Below are 5529 nucleotides of genomic sequence, written 5' to 3'. Positions count from 1 at the left end.
GGTGTACCTGTATATACTGTGTGTGTGTGTGTGTGTGTGTGTGTGTGTGTGTGTGTGTGTGTGTGTGTGTGTGTGTGTATGTGTGTGTTTATGCAAGAAAAGTATTATTCCTAATGACAATGTAGACATCAACTGCATAACCAGATGATGGGAGAAAAATTACCAGATGCTATGTGCTGTCCATAGCAAATACTGCCAATATATATATATATATATATATATATATATATATATATATATATATATATATATATATATATATATATATATATATATTACATCTTGTAGTGTATAGAATTTTTTACTTTAATAAATTCCTCATAAACTGTATTATCACTTTATGGTACATATAGGACAATACTCCAATATAAAGTTTTTTTTCTTCCTTTCTTTTCTTTCCTTTTTCTTTTCTCCTTTTCTCTTTTTTTTCTTAATTGCTCTGAACTCTTTTCTTTTAACACTTCAGGAATGTGTCACTAAAACAGAAAGGCAAAGACATCACTGAGTGTGGAACACACCATAGCAAGAATACCCTTTTGAGTCAAATAATCATAACATGAATGCCACAAACTGAATTACACTTTGTGAGTGTATCATGACTTAGCATGAATAAAAGTATGGTATAATCAACTTAACACAATTTATACAAATATCAATATAACAAGTTAGAAGTGAAGGTGGAAGGTCTGTTCAAAAAGTTGCTTGCTTCTTAGGTTGTCTAATGTCCTTCAAAGTAGGTAAATTTTTACACTGCGCACATATCCTGTTGGTTGTTTCACTGCTGGAAAATTTTCTGGAATTTCTATTCCATACAACTATGAGGTGTGCCATCATGTTCTGGATTTTATCCCCAGATCTCTAGTCAGGCTTTCAGCAACACCTTCAGCTTAGGTAATAGGCAAATATGACAAGGAGTCATGTTTGGAGAGAGTATGGAGCCTTGTGACCCTAAGGAAAGCAGTGTTTGGACAAGAAGTCCTGAATCTACAAAAAATGTGCCAAGTCATTGTCATGTAGCACCTGGTCATTGCCTTTCCACAGGTCCACTTTGTGATGCTGAAATGCATAAATTGCATCAGGTGTTGGATTTTATTTTTATTATTATTATTTGCTTATTTATTTATTTATTTATTTAATTATTTGTATTATTATTTTTTAGACATTTTTTTATTATTTTATTATTTTTTCTTCATTTATTTTTATTTATTTATTTATTTATTTTTATTTTATTTATTTATTTATTTTATTATTTTTTTCTTCATTTTTATTTATTTATTTTTATTTTATTTATTTATTTTATTATTTATTTACTTCTTATTTATTTATTTATTTATTTTATTTTACTTTATTTTTTATTTATTTATATTATTTATTTATTTTTATTTACTTTATTTTATTCATTATTATTATTATTATTATTTATTTATTTATTTATTTATTTGTTTATTTTTATTTATTATTTTTTTTTTTCAAACGTGAAATCCTTAGACCACCATTCTCTACTCTCCAGTCATGGCTCCTTGTGATATCTGACTTCTTCATAAGCTGAAGATGTTATTGTTAGGATTCCAATTTGAGAGCCAAGAAAACATCATACAGAACACAATGGCACACCTAGTACCCATTTCAGAACAGATGTTTACAGTTATGTGAAGACTACTGGGCTAAGTGTTCAGAGACACATTTTGAAGGATATGAGAGTTAAGAGCCAAGCCCTGTTTTGCTCCTTTGCCTGACGTCAGATACTCTTAATGTTCATTCTTATAAATCAAAGTGATCCAAGTTAACTAAGATTAATCTTATATGCATTAAAAATCATGAGTCATCCTATTTGGCTTGAAGAACATCTCATGGCTGTGCACAAATTAGTATCAACTCTTCCCTAGAAAAGCTCATCCATGGAATGAATGCACTGATATCAGTATTTTTTTTTTTTTTTCCTCTCAATATCTTTGGTATTTTCCTGATGTGTGAGCAAGAGAAGTGCATGTTAGAAATTCAGATAAGGCAGTCTTTCATGAGCCCTGTAAAATAATAGGGAGCATCTTACTGTATGTATTTCAGTGTGGGAACACTTAGTCTAAATCTTGTATTCCTTGTGTAGTTTCTTCATTCTAAGAGACACTTTTTTCTTGCTGGCAGACACTGTTCCTGTGTGTGTGTGTGTGTGTGTGTGTGTGTGTGTGTGTGTGTGTGTGTTCATTATATATATATATATATATATATATATATATATATATATATATATATATATATATATATATATATATATATATATATATATATATATATATATATATATATGAATATAGTCAGCCCTTGTCAAAAAATATGTAGATTATGTAATCTAGAAATGGGTATAATATTCAAATGTCTGCCTGAGACATCACAAAATCACAGTTGCACAAATCACCTTTATGATGTTTTGACTTGCAATATTTCTAACTTGAAATGAGTTTACCATAATATAACCCATTTTGAGTCAGGTTCAGAGAATTCCACCAGGCACAAATTTTGCTGTGCATGATAGAGTCAGAAATCAGACTTAGAGAGAGAGAGAGAGAGAGAGAGAGAGAGAGACACACACACACACACACACACACACACACACACACACTTTTTATTTTAACATTTTCTTTGAATGCCAACTGGTAATGTCTGAGAGTCCAGCCTTGACATAAGATGAAAGCAATATTGATGGGATCCTTACTTTCAAGTTGTATTTTGCAGAAAAAACAATACAGTTAAAAGTAAACTGTTTTGCTGATGTAGCACTACCTGTGCTATGGACAGTGTTGTTCACCAAGCCAAGATAGAAATGGCAAGACTTTGGTCCACTAATGTCTTAAGTACTCTGTAAATAACCCAGTGTTATGTTTTTTTTTTTTTTTTTTTTTTTTTTTTTTCATTTGAATATGTTTAGTAAAAAACAATGTAATATTCAAGAGTCACTTTCAGAGATCTCATTCTTCAGAAAGTACCATTTTTCATTACTATATAGTATATGTCTCACTTTTGTTGGTATCATTTTCCCAAACTTTGATTCAGCACAATTAAACTTTATAATTACTACTCTAGTTTTGAATGCAAAAATTATTGATATAAACGATAAAGGTAAAGTAGTACTATTAAAGGCAGTTATGAAATAGAAGAAAAGTGACATATTTGGCAGTTAAGGAGTTTTATGTCACCAGCATAGTTGGACTGTTCCTTCAGAACACTCTCATCTACTTGTAGATTCATCATTAATGGAAGTTCTTCAAACAAATATCTTGCAGTTTATACACACATTTTCTGCAAACTGTAACTGGGAAAGAAAGTGTGCCTTGGGATTTTAAAAAATCAGGATGCCTTTAGAAGATGCATATTTTGTTAGATTGGCAGAGTAATTGTGCAAATAACATGCATAATAGGTATGTTGAAAAGTGGCTTTGTTTAATAGGATACATCACCTCTAATTAAGCCACCAGTTACATTCTAATGGTCATGATATATACTGATTACATTCCTCATTACATTCTCTCTCTCTCTCTCTCTCTCTCTCTCTCTCTCTCTCTCTCTCTCTCTCTCTCTCTCTCTCTCTCTCTCTCTCTCTCACCTTTTTATGAGTCTTTAGTAAGAAATTATCTAGAGTATCTCATACTTCAAGCTAAAAACATATGCAGTGATTTTTAAGATAACTAATGGCATGAATTTTTTTTTAATGTATGAAGGTACTTTGATTTCTCATGGAAATGTAACATAAAAAATGGATAATTAAGATTTTACATAACTTTCAAAAATTCTCACAATCATTTTTTTTAGTATAACAGATCCAAAATGCCTTGCAAAGTGGTGCCATACTGCTACTTATATTCCATATAAATGTTTCACAGGCACTGCATGATGTTGCATGGGGTTATGTTTAAAGGTCTAGTGTACTGAGAATTTAGTCTTGAAAATAGATATCATAATTATTCCTCAATGATTTTACTTTTATTGCTTAATCTAAAACATGCTATTCAGTGATCCATTAGTATGTCAGAAATTGCTTTTGGAAGATATGATTGTGTTTTCCTTTGACACAAAAAATAGATCTTGAAAAGTTTTTGAATTGGGATAATGAAGGCTCATTAAATTATGTTGTGTTGACTCATGAGCTTCCTTCTATCTTTATTCTGTAAGATCTGTGACCTGGAGTGGAATCTCCTGACAAAGATGCTGAGATTGTGGGTAAGGTGGGTAACATGAAAACAGGAATGTGAGGGGAATAGGTTGTGACTCACCAGAAAAGGGTAGTCTCAGCATTGTGTCAGGGAACAGGCATTCACTAGTGATATGCTCTGAGACTATGTAGTTCAGGACAAATTATCACTGCCAGTCTTGTTTTAATATTAACTGTTGCTCATAATGTGTGTGATAAAGTAAAGTGATATATACAACATATATCTCACAGACCAGCTTGTTTTTGCCATTACATGTAATATATTTATTTTGCCTCCTCATTGTATAACCTTGTAAATATCCCTTTTGTAAAGGATCACCTGTTAGGGCTCCAGCAGGTGACAGATACTTGCTGAATTAAGCTTTCTGTATATTGACTTTAGATACAAATTAAAGAGAAATATTAAATTATCTACAATGTGTGTGCTAACATTGAACACCACAACCATCATCATCATCATTTCAATTATGTTTCATGTATGAAAAAAGGTACAAACTTGACTTAAAAAAAAAGACAGGAAAATTTAATAATTTCAGGAAAGCATGTTCAATTAACAACGGCTTATTCAAATGCTAGTCATCTTGCTGTAGCTACAGTTGTCACAGTGTCTTCTAAAGTGGTTAACTGTTGCTCTGTAAACTATTTCAGCAATCCCTTCTTAGGAACAGACATTAGATGTAGGTAGATGATTACAGAAAGTATTTACTAGTTAGTTTAATTTAATTGTCTCTATTGTTCAAACACTACATACAGGGTTTGCAATGCTATTAAGCTTGTTGTGAAGAGGACCTTGTGGGGTGGTCCCCTAGCCCAGAGATTTGTAGGAGCAATGTAGTGATAAAGCATGTCCTCCAACTCAAACTCATGCACATGTCCACCTGCAGATTTTGAAGTTTTAATTGAGGGAGCAGGGTTCATGACAGCAATTCAATTGTTTTGGTATATACAGTTATCAGGGATGTAGTTCAGTTATGAAGAATGTAACAACTCTGGAGAGCAATAGGGGATCAAAAAATGATTAATATTAAATTTCATCATGTGTGATTGTTACAGATATTCAGAGGTTCTATCTTGCACTGAGGAACAGTGGCTACTAGTCAGTTCAACATCCATAATCCATTTTCATTCATCCACTCAGGCTGAGTATACCTTCTCTCTCCTATAAACCACAATTGGGTTTGTATGATGGGCTACATAGCAGTGTTAATGTTGGCTTGTCACTCGCTTAATAAAATCATCTACATTTTCAAAACAAGTTATGCAGTAACATACTACTACCACATCACAGGCCAGGGACTCTCAAATCAGGTGAGTAAATAGGGTTC

At 31.9% G+C, this 5529-nt stretch overlaps 1 protein-coding gene across 6 annotated transcripts in view; it reads left to right on the top strand.

Moving 5' to 3' along the window:
• Positions 1-4615, top strand: part of LOC135110208 (ubinuclein-1-like) — a 74893-nt gene extending 70278 nt beyond the window's left edge. For all 6 annotated transcript variants that reach the window (XM_064022294.1, XM_064022304.1, XM_064022287.1 and 3 more), the window contains one exon: positions 1-4615. This exon is cut by the window's left edge and continues 4029 nt beyond it. The gene's annotated coding sequence lies outside the window, so the exon portion shown is untranslated.
• Positions 4616-5529: the final 914 nt, after the last annotated feature.

This window comes from Scylla paramamosain, chromosome 2 (genome assembly GCF_035594125.1).
Source record: "Scylla paramamosain isolate STU-SP2022 chromosome 2, ASM3559412v1, whole genome shotgun sequence".
Lineage (NCBI taxonomy): Eukaryota > Metazoa > Arthropoda > Malacostraca > Decapoda > Portunidae > Scylla > Scylla paramamosain.
Note: the sequence above shows the minus strand (reverse complement) of the source record. Positions and strands in the feature narration are given on the sequence as shown.